The sequence below is a fragment of the Arachis ipaensis genome, chromosome B6 (genome assembly GCF_059453495.1).
Source record: "Arachis ipaensis isolate K30076 ecotype BB chromosome B6, ASM5945349v1, whole genome shotgun sequence".
Lineage (NCBI taxonomy): Eukaryota > Viridiplantae > Streptophyta > Magnoliopsida > Fabales > Fabaceae > Arachis > Arachis ipaensis.
The window spans coordinates 132,493,674-132,510,054 of record NC_142441.1 but is presented as its reverse complement, the minus strand read 5'-3'; the positions used below and the strand labels follow the sequence as shown (position 1 = coordinate 132,510,054).

At 41.2% G+C, this 16,381-nt stretch overlaps 1 non-coding gene across 1 annotated transcript; it reads left to right on the top strand.

Moving 5' to 3' along the window:
• Positions 1-16,273: 16,273 nt before the first annotated feature.
• LOC148562785 (small nucleolar RNA R71) lies at positions 16,274-16,381 on the top strand. The gene has a single exon (XR_015887156.1). It is a non-coding gene; the product is annotated as a small nucleolar RNA R71 (small nucleolar RNA).

The following is a 16,381-nucleotide window of genomic DNA, read 5'->3' as shown; positions in this document are numbered from 1 at the left end:
TTTGACGTTCATCCCTACTCCTAAGAGGCGAAGGGCATCCTCCAGCCCGAAAGGAGCCCTTACCATCATGGAGAGGAATTTTGATGCTGCTGCCTTCCTTGACTCCCAGCTAATTCCTGGCACGAAGGATCACTTCCATGGTACCGATTTGGCGGGCCAAGCGAGGTGGATGTACCATACTCTGTTCCATGGAGCTGTGATAGCTCGGAAAGCTGAGTTCGAGTTGTCGGGGATGCAGGCGCTTCGAAGGAAACTTGAGTCTTCTACCAAGGCGAATAACGATTTCAAAGATCAAGTCGAGTCGCTCCAGGGGCAGCTGTCCGAGGCAGGGGAGAAGCTCAAGGCTGCTGAGGGGAAAGCTGCCTCCGCTGAGGAAAAGTTGAAAGTTTTCGATGAGACCGTGTCCCGTTTGGTCGAGCGGGAGATAACTCTTGAGAGCCAGTTGAATGCCGCGCAGGGTCGGGTGGCGGCCTTAGAGAAGGAGCGTGACCAGGCCGTTTCGTCGGCTAGAGCCGCTCAAGCTGAGGTCGAAAAGCTCAAGAGGAAGCATAAGGCGACCAAGGAGCAGGGGAAGAATGCGATCTTCATGACTGAGGAGGCTCTCAAGGCTCAGGTGAAGATCGTAGCTCCCGATTTCGACACCTCAGCGATTGGGGTTTTCAAGACGATTCAGGACGGCAAGATTGTTGACATGCTGATGAAGCACAGAAGTTGGTGAATTAAAAATTATTAAAATAGTTACGTTGCAAGTATAGTTCTTAACTCACCGAAAATCTGCCTATCAATTTAGAAATATGTCACAGAGAGTTTAAATTAAAAATTACTGGGAGTTTAAGTCCCAGGTCGTCTCCCAACGAGTTGCAGAAAAGTGTGCTATTTTATTAATCAGATGTTCCAAGAAGTTGAGTTAAGTAGGTGGGAAATTAAATTGAGAAAATTCAAATAATATGAAATAAAAGCCTTGACTGGGAGTTGATTAACTAATCTCTATTGTTGATGGGATGATTTCAAGATTAATTTATAATTAATGGTTGTTCTGTTTAGTTATCCTTTACTAGGTAAAGGAAAGTCAAACAAGTTGGAATGCTAGATCTGTTCACGAGTTGCAACCCACTTAGTTCAAAGGGATTGGTGTTAGTGATTAGATAACAATCCAACAGTTAACCCAATTACAAATTTTCTTTCAATCCTTCCAACTCAAGAGTTCCTTTCAATCAACTCCCCACCAAGTGAGGGAACTACTCACTCATTGTAAATAATAAACCCATAACACATGAAAGGGAATTAAAAGAAGACATGATTATTGGAATGGAAGATAAATTAAAATGGAAGAAATAATCCTTGTACTAAATAATCATGAAAGTATTCAAATGACAAAATTGAACAAGGCAAAGAACATGGAAGAATAAAACCAAGTTAAGAGAACGAACTAGAATGACGAAGTCTTGATGAGGAAATAACTCTTCTCAATGTTCCAATGCTAAGACCAATTGAAAATTAAAATTCTAAAAACCTAGAGAGAAAAACCTAGAGAAGGAAAAACTAGATCTAAAACTTCAAACTGTGTAGAATGAATGTTGTCTTTTGTTTCTGCATATTCTCTGGCTCTAGTCTGCTGTTCCGGGCCAAAAACTGGGTCAAAATAAGGTCCAAAATCGCCCCCAGCGAATTCTGCAGATTATGCAGATCGCACATGTCACGCGATCGCGTCATCCATGCGGACGCGTCATTCGCGCTTTTCCTTGCCACGCGTTCGCGTTGTCCACGCTATCGCGTCGTTTGAGCTTTTCCAATCTGCGCGGCCGCGTGAGCCATGCAGCCGCGTCACTGCGATTTGCTCTCCTTCGCGCGGTCGCGTGAGCCATGCGACCGCGTCACTTCTCGCTGGTTATCTCCTCAAATTCTTGTGTTCTTTCCATTTTTGGTGGCTTCCTTTCCAATCTCCAACTCATTCATGCCCTATAAAGTCTGAAACACTCAACACACAGATCACGGCATCGAATGGAATAAAGGAGAATTAAAATTACATAATTAAAGTCTCTAGGAAGCAGTTTTCAAACATGTTATAAATTCAGGAAGGAATTATAATTTCATGCTAATTTAATGAATAAGTGGGTAAGGATCATGATAAAACCACACAATTAAGCACAATATAAACCATAAAATAGTGGTCTATCAACCTCTCCACACTTAAACATTAGCATGTCCTCATGCTTAATTGAAGGAGATAAGGAGATAAGTATGAACATGTAGAAACTCATGAAATGCAATGCAAGCCTATAAATAAATACAACTATATGATTCTTGCCCACTTGATCAAAAGTAAATAAGCTCTTCAAAATAATTACAAATCAAATTCCACTAATTCTATCATTATACAATAAAACAGATAAAAGTGCAAGAAGATAGCTCATGAAAGCAGGGAATATGAAAATTCAAGCATTGAACCCTCACTGATAATGTATGTACACTCTACTCTCTAGTGTATAGGGTAATCACTCTATCCTTCTCTAATCATGCTTTCTAACTTTTGTTCTTCTCCTAACTAATCAACAACAGTTAATATACCAATGCAAACATCATGAGGTCTTTTCAAGGTTGTAATGGGGCTAAGGTACAGGTCGGGGTATATATTTGGTCAAGTGAGCTAATAAATTGAATCTTTAATTAACCCAAGTTTCAACCCAACCTATATATTTTTAATGTAATCTTAAAGTTCATACCTAGCTACCCAGAATTCCCTTTTTCTATCCATACTCATGTATCAACTTTATATTTGATTCTATCATATGTGCATTGATCTTTGAATTCTGAATTTAACATTGGGATAATTTTGTCCCCTTATTTATTTATATAAAATTTTTTTGACATTAAAATAAATATAGCTTATCAATGCACATAGATTTTTAATTCTTATAGCTTCACATGAGTAGGTATCCAAATTCCCATTAAATTCTCACGACACATTTCCCTAACAACTTTTGTTCCCACAATTTCCCATGCTTAACTAGCACACACAATTCTATCTCAAGCTAACCAAAGATTCAATTTGGGATATACAATTGTTTTTCAGCTTAAGGTTAGTAATGTGGTAAAATATAGAACAAATGGGATTTAAAGGCTCAAAGTGGTTAACAAAGGTAATTGAAAAGGGTAGGCTTAATTTGGATAAGTGAGTTTAAACAAATAATGGCCTCAATCATGTGCAAGCATGCAAATATAATAAATATTGGACATATAAGATAAAACAAAATATAGATTACAATCATAGAGAAGTAAACACACAAGAATGAAATAATTATGGTTAAATAATGTAACAATACATAAAGGCTCAAATCTTTCACAGGTTGTGTGTTCTTTAGCTCAAATATCATGTTCTAAATACAACTCAAGCAAATTTATCATAAAATTTTGAAAAATTAGTGAAATTTTGTTCCAAAGATAGAGTCTTAAAAGAAAATTATTGTCTTTTCAATCAAGTAGAACATGCATGCAACTATCCTAACCTGTGCAATTTATTCTATTCTATAAAAGAAAGAAAATCTAACTAAAATATCCTAATTATTGGTGCTAGGAAAAAGAAATTACCTCCGGAAGTCAGGTACTGACCGACCTCCCCACACTTAAGGCTTTGCACCGTCCTGGGTGCCGTCTGTTAGGAACAGGGGTGGGCTGGTGGCAGTATCTCCACAGTCGGGACCATTATGGCTCCCTGTGCTGGTAAAAGAAGTGGAGTCCGGGGTATCCGAGTCCCTGAAGTGTCCCTTGAGTAGCTCCTTGAGGTGTTTGAATCGGCGCTCGTTACGGCGCTCTCTCATCTTCGCTTTCTGTTCTTGCCGATCCAACCTTTTGATTATCTGCTGGAGCAATTCATCAGTTGTAGGTGCTTGTGGTGTCGAAGAAGGATTATCTTCAACTGGAGTAGTAGGAAGGCTTGTAGTGGCTGCTGGGAGTCTGAGGTATTTCCCGTTAGGGACATACTGATCATCCCGTGGAAGCACGGCTTTGGTGTCCCCAGCTCTGTAGGAGACTCCGGCTGCTGAGACAAGATCTGAGACCAAGGCGGGAAAAGGTAAGTTGCCCGCAATTTGTACGTGTCCCATAGCATTCCAGATATGTCTTGAGAGATTCAGAGGTTGGTCTGTAAGGATGCACCATAGTAGAACAACCATGTCCGCAGTGAAGGAGGACTTATGAGTGCTCGGAAATACGTAATGGGACATGATCTGAGCCCATACGCGAGCCTCCAAGGTAAGTGCTGAAGCCAAGATTCTCTTAGGGCGGGTGCGGTGGTATCCGTAGATCCAACAGCTGCTAGGTAAGGCGATAACTCCGAGAATGGAGTCCCAGTCAAATTGGTACCTCTGGCACTTAAGTGCGTCTTCTTGGAAGGCGTCCATTCCTTCTGGAATAGGGGGAAGACTCAGCGCTTGCTGAATGGCCTCTTCTGTGATGGGGACTTGCTTCTGCCGGACATAAACAGACTGCAGGGTTGGCATGTAGAAGTTAGAGTAGAACTCAACTACCCAAGAAAGATTGACCTGCCTTGGCTGTCTCCGTAGGAAACCCCATTGTCTTCGTTCAATTTGCGGCGCAACAAAGGAAGCAATATTGGATGGGAGGATAAGAAGGTATTCATTGTTATAGTTTCTTTCTGCCAGGATAGGGAACATCTGCTCACAGTAGCGATTGGGAAATCGCGCAGTGTCCTTTGCTGGAAAGGCTTTCTCCTTCTCATCAACCTTTATTATCCTCTTAACTCTTTTTGTTGATGGCTTGACTGCGGTTGAAGAAGGCTCTGCCACTAATGCTCTTTTAGTTCCTCTTCTTGCTGGTGGTTTGGAAGTAGTTTTCTCTTTTTCTTTCTTGGTGGCCATCCTGAAAGAAGGGAAGAGAAAGTAAATTAAATTCAAAGAGATATACAGCAAGGAAGGAAACGGAAAAGAGGGTGATGGATGCACATTAAGATATACTGACATTAACACATGCTCGCGAGTACACGTGAAAAGCCAACAATGGAAAAATAGCTAGTGCATATAAAGAAAAGTGACTGCAAGGTGTTTATTGGCATGCCGGCAAAGGGTATGAGTAGCATAGACCAAGCAATAATTTGTAACAAACCATCACGTTTGTATTGACAATTAAATTCAATTCATACAATAGTAAAGGAAAGTTGTGAAAAGCAAGCATTGAATAGTATAACAACATAGAGAAGTGCATAATGCCATTTGAGCTTTTTCACAAACACATAGCATGCATGTTGAATAAGGTATAGAAAATATGAAGGTGAACATGCAAGCAATCCCTTAAATAGAATAAAAATAATTGTCAAATAAATTGCAATAATCCACAAGCATATAATGAGGGATAATGACTCAAAAAAAATTTCTAACACCATGTAAAAAGGAAAAGAAAAAAAAGAAAATATGAATAATGAAAAGAAAAAGAAAAGAAAAGAAAATACATATAAAATAATAAGAATGATAGAAAAAGAAGGAGGGAAGAAGAAAATTAAACCTTGTTAATGGAGGTGAGAGAGATAGAGAGTGAAAGGTGAGATAGAGGGGGGAAGGGAGAAGGAAGAAATAAGGAGGGAAACGGAAAATTGGGATTTGGAGGAGAGAAAGATAAGATATGTGGCAATTTTAGGTTGAGCTGTGCGGCGCATGCGACGCGGCCGCGTGGGGCACGCGTCCGCGTGAATGTGCTTCAAGTAAGGTGACGCGATCGCGTCGGTCACGCGGTCGCGTGACCCATATTATGCTTCTGGCGCGAGTGCAGCATCGCACCAGCACAACTCTCTGTTCAAATTAATTTATTTGCCAAAATTAGGGTGGCGCGATCGCGTGGGTCACGCGATCGCGTGAGTGTGCGCCAAAAAATGGATGACGCGGTTGCGTCGGTGATGCGGTCGCGTGATAAGCATTGTGCTTCCAGCACCAATCCACCATCACTCTCGCACAATATTTAATTCTGCACCCTTTTACGTCGAAAACTCAGGGCACGCGGCCGCGTGGGGCACGCGGTCGCGTGGGAGGCCATGATTCCCAAGCGACGCGAACGCGTCAGCGACGTGGTCGCGTGGGTTGATTTGTGCCATTGGCATGCCTCCATCCACACTCCAGCATAACTTTCTGTTCATTTTTATTTTTCTTTACTCTCCCTGTGACGCGGATGCGTCACTGATGCGATCGCGTCGCGTAGCAAAAATTTTTTTTATTTAAAAACATGTAAATGTAGATGCACGAAAGTACTAATAAAGAGAAGAGTTATTGAATAGGAAAAACTAAAAATAAAGAAAAGAACGATCATACCATGGTGGGTTGTCTCCCACCTAGCACTTTGCTTTAACGTCCGTAAGTTGGATGCTCCATTAGCTCAATCTGCTGCTATGTGGGGATCTTCCAAGAGGAAGATCTCAAGTTCCTTGTTTCTCTGTATCTTCTCGCCATGGTATAGCTTCAGGCGTTGTCCATTAACCTTAATAAGTTCAGAGCTTGAAGGATGGCTTAGGTGATAAACTCCGAACGGTTCGGCCTTCTCTACTCTGTATGGACCTTCCCATCTTGATCTCAACTTACCTGGCATGAGCCTTAGTCGAGATTTGTAAAGGAGGACTAAATCCCCAGGTTGGAACTCTTTCTTCTTGATGTTTTGATCATGTACAACCTTCATCTTTTCCTTGTATATTCTGGAGTTTTCATAAGCTTCTAGGCGAAAGCTCTCCAGCTCCTGCAGTTACAACTTTCTTTCAGCTCCGGCTTTCTCAATTCCCATGTTGCACTCCTTAACTGCCCAAAAAGCTCTGTGTTCTACTTCAACTGGGAGATGAAAAGCTTTTTCATAAACCAAGCGGAAAGGACTCATCCCAATGGGTGTCTTGTATGCTGTTCTATATGCCAAGAGTGCATCTTGTAGCATGGTGCTCCAGTCTTTTCTATGAGGCTTTACTATCTTTTGCAAGATACGCTTAATTTCTCTGTTTGACACCTCGGCTTGCCCATTAGTTTGGGGATGGTAAGCTGTTGCAACTTTATGAATTATCCCATGCTTCTTCATTAATCCTGTTAGTCTCCTGTTACAAAAATGGGTGCCTTGGTCGCTCACGATTGCTCGTGGTGATCCGAAGCGACATATAATATGGTTTCTCACAAAGGAAACAACATTTTTAGCATCATCAGTGCGGGTAGGAATTGCTTCCACCCATTTGGAAACATAATCCACAGCTAACAATATATAAAAATGTCCATTAGAATTTGGAAATGGACCCATAAAGTCAATGCCCCAAACATCAAAAATTTCACAGAAAAGCATAATTTGTTGAGGCATCTCATCCCTCCTGGATATATTACCAAATTTTTGGCATGGGAGACAAGATTTACAAAACTCAGCAGCATCTCTAAAAAGAGTAGGCCACCAGAATCCACAGTCTAAGATCTTTCTAGCTGTTCTTTGAGGACCAAAATGTCCTCCACTCTCAGATGAGTGACAGGCCTCTAAAATGGACTGGAATTATGATTGAGGCACACAACGTCTAATTACTTGATCAGCGCCACATCTCCATAAATATGGGTCATCCCATATATAATATTTAGACTCGCTTTTCAGCTTGTCTCTTTGATGCATAGAAAAATTTGGAGGAAATGTGCGGCTAACTAAATAATCAGCAACAGGTGCATACCAAGGGACTACCTCAGACACTTCTTGTAGGTTATCAAAAGGAAAATTATCATCTATAGGAGTAGAATCATCCTTAATATGCTCAAGGCGACTCAAGTGGTCTGCCACTAAATTCTGATTACCACTCTTATCCTTTATTTATAAATCAAATTCTTGTAACAGCAGTATCCAACGTATGAGTCTTGGTTTGGATTCCTTTTTAGCTAATAGATACTTTAAAGCTGCATGGTCTGAATACACTACTACTCTAGTACCAAGTAAATAAGCTCGGAATTTATCCAGAGCAAAAACAATAGCAAGAAGCTCTTTCTCAGTAGTAGTATAGTTGGACTGGGCAGTGTCTAAAGTCTTAGACGCATAAGCAATAACGAAAGGATCCTTACCTTCACGCTGAGCCAGCGCTGCTCCTACTGCATGGTTGGAAGCATCGCACATGATTTCAAATGGCTGGCTCCAGTCTGGTCCTCTCACAATTGGAGCTTGAGTCAGAGCAGTCTTCAGCTTATCAAACGCTTGTTTGCAATCCTCACTGAACTCGAACTCAATATCCTTCTGCAGTAATCTGGATAAGGAAAGTGCGACCTTACTAAAGTCCTTAATAAATCTCCTGTAAAAACCTGCATGGCCAAGGAACGAACAGACTTCCCTCACAGAAGAGGGGTAAGGTAAACTAGAAATAACATTCACCTTTGCTGGGTCTACAGAAATGCCATTATTAGATACCACATGTCCTAATACAATCCCTTGTTTTACCATAAAGTGACATTTTGCAAAATTTAATACCAGGTTTGTATTAACGCATCTATCTAATACTCTAGATAATCCATCTAAGCAAAGGCTAAAAGAATCACCATAAACGCTAAAATTATCCATAAAAACTTCCATACAGTCCTCAATAAGGTAAGAGAAAAGACTCATCATGCACCTTTGGAAGGTAGCTGGTGCATTGCACAAGCCGAAGGGCATTCTCTTGTAAGCATAAGTCCCAAAAGGACATGTAAAAGTAGTCTTTTCCTGATCCTCAGGAGCTATATGAATCTGGAAATAACCTGTGTAACCATCTAAAAAGCAATAATGTGATTTACCTGACAGGCGATCTAGCATTTGATCAATGAATGGAAGTGGGTAGTGATCCTTACGGGTAGCTTGGTTGAGACGCCTGTAATCAATGCAGACTCTCTAAGCATTCTGAACTCTGGTTGCTATGAGCTCTCCATGCTCGTTCTTCACTGTAGTGACTCCAGACTTCTTGGGCACCACTTGTACTGGGCTTATCCATTCATTGTCTGAAATGGGATATATGATACCGGCTTCCAATAGTCTGGTCACTTCCTTTTTGACAACTTCCAAGATGGTGGGATTCAATCTTCTTTGGGGTTGACGGACAGGTCTTGCTCCCTCTTCTAAAAATATTCTGTGCTCACATACTTGAGGGTTGATGCCTACTATGTCTGCCAAGCTCCACCCAATTGCCTTCTTATGCTTCCTCAGCACATCAAGTAACTGCTCTTCTTGTTGAGAAGTAAGTTCCCTTGCAATGATAACTGGAAACCTCTGCTCATCTTCGAGATAAGCATATTTGAGATGTGGAGGGAGGGGTTTCAATTCTAACTTTTGATCATGGGCAGGCTCTGGATTATCTGGATCTTGTGAAAATGACGAAGTGCCCTCATTATCAGTTAAGAGGGTCCCCACACTTGGACCTTGTCCAGTGTGCCTCTCTTCAAGCTCTTCCTTGTGAACTTCAGCTACACTTTCATCTATGACATCACACTGAAAGATAGAACGATCTTCTGGGGGGTTGTTAATGACTCCGTTCAGATTGAAGATTACTATGCGGCCATCTATTTCAAAGGAGTATGTTCCTGAAAAGGCATCCAATTTGAATTTTGATGTCTTCAGGAATGGTCTTCCAAGTAGGATTGATGATGGCTTATCTGAATCATTATGGGGCATCTCCAAGATATAAAAATCAGTGGGAAATGTAAGTCCTTTAATGTTCACCAAAACATCTTCAGCAACTCCAGCCACTGTAATAATGCTTTTATCTGCTAACACAAAACGAGCTGCCGATCTTTTTAAGGGAGGGAGCCTCAAAATATCATATATAGACAAAGGCATTATACTGACACATGCTCCTAAATCACACATGCAATCATAAATTACTACACCACCAATAGTACAGCTAACTATACAAGGACCTAGATCACTACATTTTTCAGGTAATCCTCCCATTAAAGCAGATACAGAACTACTGGTGCACAAAATTGTAATCTCAGGCAATAGCGCTAAAAACTCTGTACGCACGTCTTAATAAATTGTTTTTCATTCACAACTTCAATACAACTAACCAGCAAGTGTACTGGGTCGTCCAAGTAATAAACCTTACGTGAGTAAGGGTCGATCCCACGGAGATTGTCGGCTTGAAGCAAGCTATGGTCACCTTGTAAATCTCAGTCAGGCGGATATCAAAAGGTTATGGAGTTTTCGAAATTAAATAATAAGTAAACATAAAATAAGGATAGAAACACTTATGTAATTCATTGGTGAGAATTTCAGATAAGCGTATAGAGATGATTTCGTTCCTCTGAATCTCTGCTTTCCCGCTGTCTTCATCCAATCAGTCTTACTCCTTTCTACGGCTGGCTTTATGTAAGGACATCACCGTTGTCAATGGCTACTTTTAATCCTCTCTGGAAAATGGTCCGATGCACTATCACTGCATGGCTAATCGTTTGGAGGCATCACCCTTGTCAATGGCTGCATCCTATCCTCTTGTGAAAATGGTCCAAATGCTCTGTCACAGCAGGGCTAATCATCTGAGGTTCTCGATCATACTGGAATAGGATTCACCCTCCTTTTGCGTCTGTCACTACGCCCAGCACTCGCGAGTTTGATGTTCGTCACAGTCATTCAATCCCAGAGTCCTACTCGGAATACCACAGACAAGGTTTAGACTTTCCGGACTCTCATGAATGCCGCCATCAATCTAGCTTATACCACGAAGATTCTGATTAAGAGATCCAAGAGATACTCATTCAATCTAAGGTAGAACGGAAGTGGTTGTCAGGCACGTGTTCATAGGGAATGATGATGATTGTCACGTTCATCACATTCAGGTTGAAGTGCGAATGAATATCTTAGAAGTGGAATAAGTTGAATTGAATAGAAAAATAGTAGTACTTTGCATTAATCTTTGAGGAACAGCAGAGCTCCACACCTTAATCTATGGAGTGCAGAAATTCTACCGTATAAAAATACATAAGTGATAATGGTCCAGGCATGGCCGAATGGCCAGCCCCCATGAAATTCTAAGATAGCATAAAACTGATCAAAGATGTCTAATACAATAGTAAAAAGTCCTATTTATAATAAACTAGTTACTAGGGTTTACAGAAGTAAGTAATTGATGCATAAATCCACTTCCAGGGCCCACTTGGTGTGTGCTTGGGCTGAGCTTGAATGTTACACGTGTAGAGGTCAATCTTGGAGTTGAACACCAGTTTGTAACGTATTTCTGGCGTTCAACTCTGGCTTGTGACGTGTTTCTGGCGTTTAACTCTAGACAGCAGCGTAGAACTGGCGTTCAACGCCCTTTTACGTCATCTAAACTGGGCCAAAGTATAGACTATTATATATTTCTGGAAAGCCCTAGATGTCCACTTTCCAACTCAATTGGAAGCGCGCCATTTTGAGTTCTGTAGCTCCAGAAAATCCACTTTGAGTGCAAGGAGGTCAGAATCCAATAGCATCAGCAGTCCTTCTTCAACCTCTGAATCTGATTTTTGCTCAAGTCCCTCAATTTCAGCCAGAAAATACCTGAAAACACAGAAAAACACACAAACTCATAGTAAAGTCCAGAAATATGAATTTAACATAAAAACTAATGAAAACATCCCTAAAAGTAACTAGATTCTACTAAAAACATATTAAAAACAATGCCAAAAAGCGTATAAATTATCCGCTCATCACAACACCAAACTTAAATTGTTGCTTGTCCCCAAGCAACCGAAAATCAAATAGGATAAAAAGAAGAGAATATACTATAAATTCCAAACTATCAATGAAACATAGCTCCAATCAGATGAGCGGGACTTGTAGCTTTCTGCCTCTTGAATAGTTTTGGCATCTCACTTTATCCATTGAGGTTCAGAATGATTGGCATCTATAGGAACTCAGAGTTCAGATAGTGTTATTGATTCTCCTAGTTCAGTATGATGATTCTTGAACACAGCTATTTTATGAGTCTTGGCCGTGGCCCTAAGCACTTTGTTTTCCAGTATTACCACCGGATACATGAATGCCACAGACACATAATTGGGTGAACCTTTTCAGATTGTGACTCAGCTTTGCTAAAGTCCCCAATTAGAGGTGTCCAGGGTTCTTAAGCACACTCTGTTTTTTCTTTGGACCTTGACTTTAACCGCTCAGTCTCAAGTTTTCACTTGACACCTTCACGCCACAAGCACATGGTTAGGGACAGCTTGGTTTAGCCGCTTAGGCCAGGATTTTATTCCTTTAGGCCCTCCTATCCACTGATGCTCAAAGCCTTGGGATCCTTTTTATTTATCCTTGCCTTTTGGTTTTAAGGGTTATTGGCTTTTTGCTCTTGCCTCTTGGTTTTAAGAGCTTTTGGCTTTTTCTGCTTGCTTTTTCTTTTTTTTTCTTTCTATTTTTTCACTATTTTTTTCTGCAAGATTTGTTCTTTGCTGCTTTTTCTTGCTTCAAGAATCACTTTTATGATTTTTCAGATTATCAAATAACATGTCTCCTTATCATCATTCTTTCAAGAGCCAACATATTTAACATTCTTAAACAACAACTTCAAAAGACATATGCACTGTTCAAGCATTCATTCAGAAAACAAGAAGCATTGTCACCACATCAATATAATTAAACTAATTTCAAGGATAAATTCGAAACTCATGTACTTCTTGTTCTTTTGAATTAAAACAGTTTTCATTTAAGAGAGGTGATGGATTCATAGGACATTCATAACTTTAAGACAAAGTTACTAAATACTAATGATCATGTAATGAAGACACAAACATGGATAAGCACTTAACATAGAGAAAACAAAAAACAGAGAATGTAAGAACAAGGAATGAGTCCACCTTAGTGATGGTGGCGTTTCCTTCTTGAGGAACCAATGATGTCCTTGAGCTCTTCTATGTCTCTTCCTTGTCTTTGTTGCTCCTCCCTCATTGCTTTTTGATCTTCTCTTATTTCATGAAGGATGATGGAGTGCTCTTGGTGTTCCACCCTTAATTGTCCCATGTTGGAACTTAATTCTCCTAGGAAGGTGTTGATTTGCTCCCAATAGTTTTGTGGAGGAAAATGCATTTGAGGCATCTCCGGGATCTCATGGTGATGAGCTTCATGCGTCTCTTGATATCCATGAATGGGATCTCTTGCTTGCTCCATCCTTTTCTTAGTGATGGGCTTCTCTTCCTCAATGGGAATGTCTCCTTCTATGAAAGCTCTAGCTGAGTAACATAGATGGCAAATAAGATGAGGAAAAGCTAGCCTTGCCCCAGGAGAGAGCTTTTCGGCTATTTTGTAGAATTCAAGGGAGATGACTTCATGAACTTCTACTTCCTCTCCAATCATGATGCTATGAATCATGATGGCCCGATCCACAGTAACTTCAGATCGGTTGCTAGTGGGGATGATGGAGCGTTGGATGAACTCCAACCATCCTCTAGCCACAGGCTTGAGGTCCAGTCTTCTTGAGCTTGAAAGGGACCTCGGGGATCACCTTCTTCTTGACCACAACATCATAGAAGTGGTCTTGATGAGCTTTTGAGATGAATCTTTCCATCTCCCATGACTCGGAGGTGGAAGCTTTTGTCTTCCCTTTCCCTTTTCTAGAGGATTCTCCGGTCTTGGGTGCCATCAATGGTAATGGAAAAACAAAAAGCTTATGTTTTTACCACACCAAACTTAGAATATTGCTCACCCTCGAGCAAGAGAAGAAAGAATAGATGAAGAAGAAGAAGAAAATATGGAGGAGATGGGGGAGGGGTGTATTCGGCCAAGAAGGGGAAGAGAGGGTTGTGTTCTGTGAAAATGAAGAAGAATGGAGCGCTTTATATAGGGAAGGGAGGGGGGGTAAGGTTTGGCCACAAGGGTGGATTTTGGGTGGGAAATTGATTTTGAATTTTGAAGGTATGTGGGGTTTATGAGGTAGGTTTATGGGGAAGAGTGGATGGATGTGAGTGGTGAAGTGGTTATAGGGAAGAGAGATTGAGGTGATTGGTGAAGAGTTTTGGGGAAGAGTGTTTATGGGATTGTGTGAAAGAGGGGTGAGAAGAAGTGAGTGGAGGTAGGTGGGGATCCTGTGGGGTCCACAGATCCTGAGGTGATCCTGTGGGGTCTACAGATCCTGAGGTGTTCAAGGATTTACAACCTTGCACCAAATTAGGCATGCAAAATGCCCTTGCACACAACTCTGGGCGTTCAGCGCCAGATTGGTGCTTGTTCTGGGCGCTGAACGCCCATTTGTTGCCCATTTCTGGCGTTGAACGCCAGAACCATGCTTGTTCTGGGCGTTCAGCGCCAGCTCTTCTCCAGGGTACAATTCTAGCGTTCAAACGCCCAGATGCTGCCCATTTTGGGCGTTCAGCGCCAGAACCATGCTCTGTTCTGGCGTTGAACACCAGCCAGATGCTTCTTACTGGCGTTTAAACGCCAGTAAGGTCTTCCTCCAGGGTGTGATTTTTCTTCTGCTGTTTTTGATTCCGTTTTCAATTTTTATATTTATTTTGTGACTCCACATGATTATGAACCTAATAAAACATGAAAGAACAAGAAAAATAAAATTAGATAAATAAAAATTGGGTTGTCTCCCAACAAGCGCTTCTTTAATGTCAATAGCTTGACAGTGGGCTCTCATGGAGCCTCACAGATGTTCAGAGCATTGTTGAGACTTCCCAACACCAAACTTAGAGTTTGGATATGGGAGTTCAACACCAAACTTAGAGTTTGGTTGTGGCCTCCCAACACCAAACTTAGAGTTTGACTGTGGGGGCTCTGGTTGACTCTGTTTTGAGAGAAGCTTACTGTGCCTCTTTTCCATGTTTACAGAAGGGTAACCTTGAGTTGTAAACACAAGGGAGTCCTCATTCAATTGAAGGACTAATTCACCTCTGTCAACATCAATCACAGCTCTTGCTGTGGCTAGGAAAGGTCTTCCAAGGATGATGGATTCATCCTCATCCTTCCCAGTATCAAGGATTATGAAATCAGCAGGGATGTAAAGGCCTTCAACCTTTACTAACACGTCCTCTACTTGTCCATAAGCCTGTTTTCTTGAATAGTCTGCCATCTCTAATGAGATTTTAGTAGCTTGCACCCCAAAGATTCCCAGTTTCTCTATTACAGAGAGGGGCATGAGGTTTATCCCTGAACCAAGGTCACACAGAGCCTTTTCAAAGATCATGTTGCCTATGGTACAAGGTATTACGAACTTTCCAGGATCCTGTTTCTTCTGAGGCAATGTCAGTTGATCCAGATCACTTAGTTCATTGGTGAACAAGGGAGGTTCATCTTCCCAAGTCTCAATACCAAATAATTTGGCATTCAGCTTCATGATTGCACCAAGGTACTTGGTAACTTGCTCTTCAGTAACATCCTCATTCTCTTCAGAAGATGAATACTCGTCAGAGCTCATGAAGGGCATAAGGAGGTTCAATGGAATCTCTATGGTCTCTAGATGAGTCTCAGATTCCTTTGGTTCCTCAAAGGAAAAATCCTTATTGATCACTGGACATCCCAGGAGGTCTTCCTCACTGGGATTTACGTCCTCCCCTTCCTCTCCAGGGTCGGCCGTGTTGATTATGTCAATGGCCTTGCACTCTCCTTTTGGATTTTCTTCTATATTGCTTGGGAGAGTACTAGGAGGGATTTCAGTGATCCTTTTACTCAGCTGGCCCACTTGTGCCACCAAATTTCTAATGGAGGACCTTGTTTCATTCATGAAACTTACAGTGGCCTTAGATAGATTAGAGACTAAGTTTGCTAAATTAGAGGTATTTTGTTCAGAGTTCTCTATCTGTTGCTGAGTGGATGATGGAAAAGGTTTACTATTGTTAAACCTATTTCTTCCACCATTATTAAAGCCTTGTTGAGGCTTTTGTTGATCCTTCCATGAGAGATTTGGGTGATTTCTCCATGAGGGGTTATAGGTGTTTCCATAAGGTTCACCCATGTAATTCACCTCTGCTATTGCAGGGTTTTCAGGATCATAAGCTTCTTCTTCAGAAGATGCCTCTGGAGTACTGTTGGATGTAGCTTGCATTCCATTCAGACTCTGAGAAATCATATTGACTTGCTGAGTCAATATTTTATTCTGAGCCAATATGGCATTCAGAGTATCAATTTCAAGAACTCCCTTCTTCATAGGCGTCCCATTACTCACAGGATTTCTCTCAGAAGTGTACATGAACTGGTTATTAGCAACCATGTCAATGAGTTCTTGAGCTTCTGCAGGCATTTTCTTTAAGTGAATGGATCCACCTGCAGAGGTATCCAATGACATTTTAGCTAATTCAGACAGACCATCATAGAATATGTCCAGGATGGTCCATTCTGAAAGCATGTCAGAAGGACACTTTTTGGTCAGTTCTTTGTATCTCTCCTAAGCTTCATAGAGGGATTCACCTTCTTTCTGTCTGAAGGTCTGAACATCCACTCTAAGCTT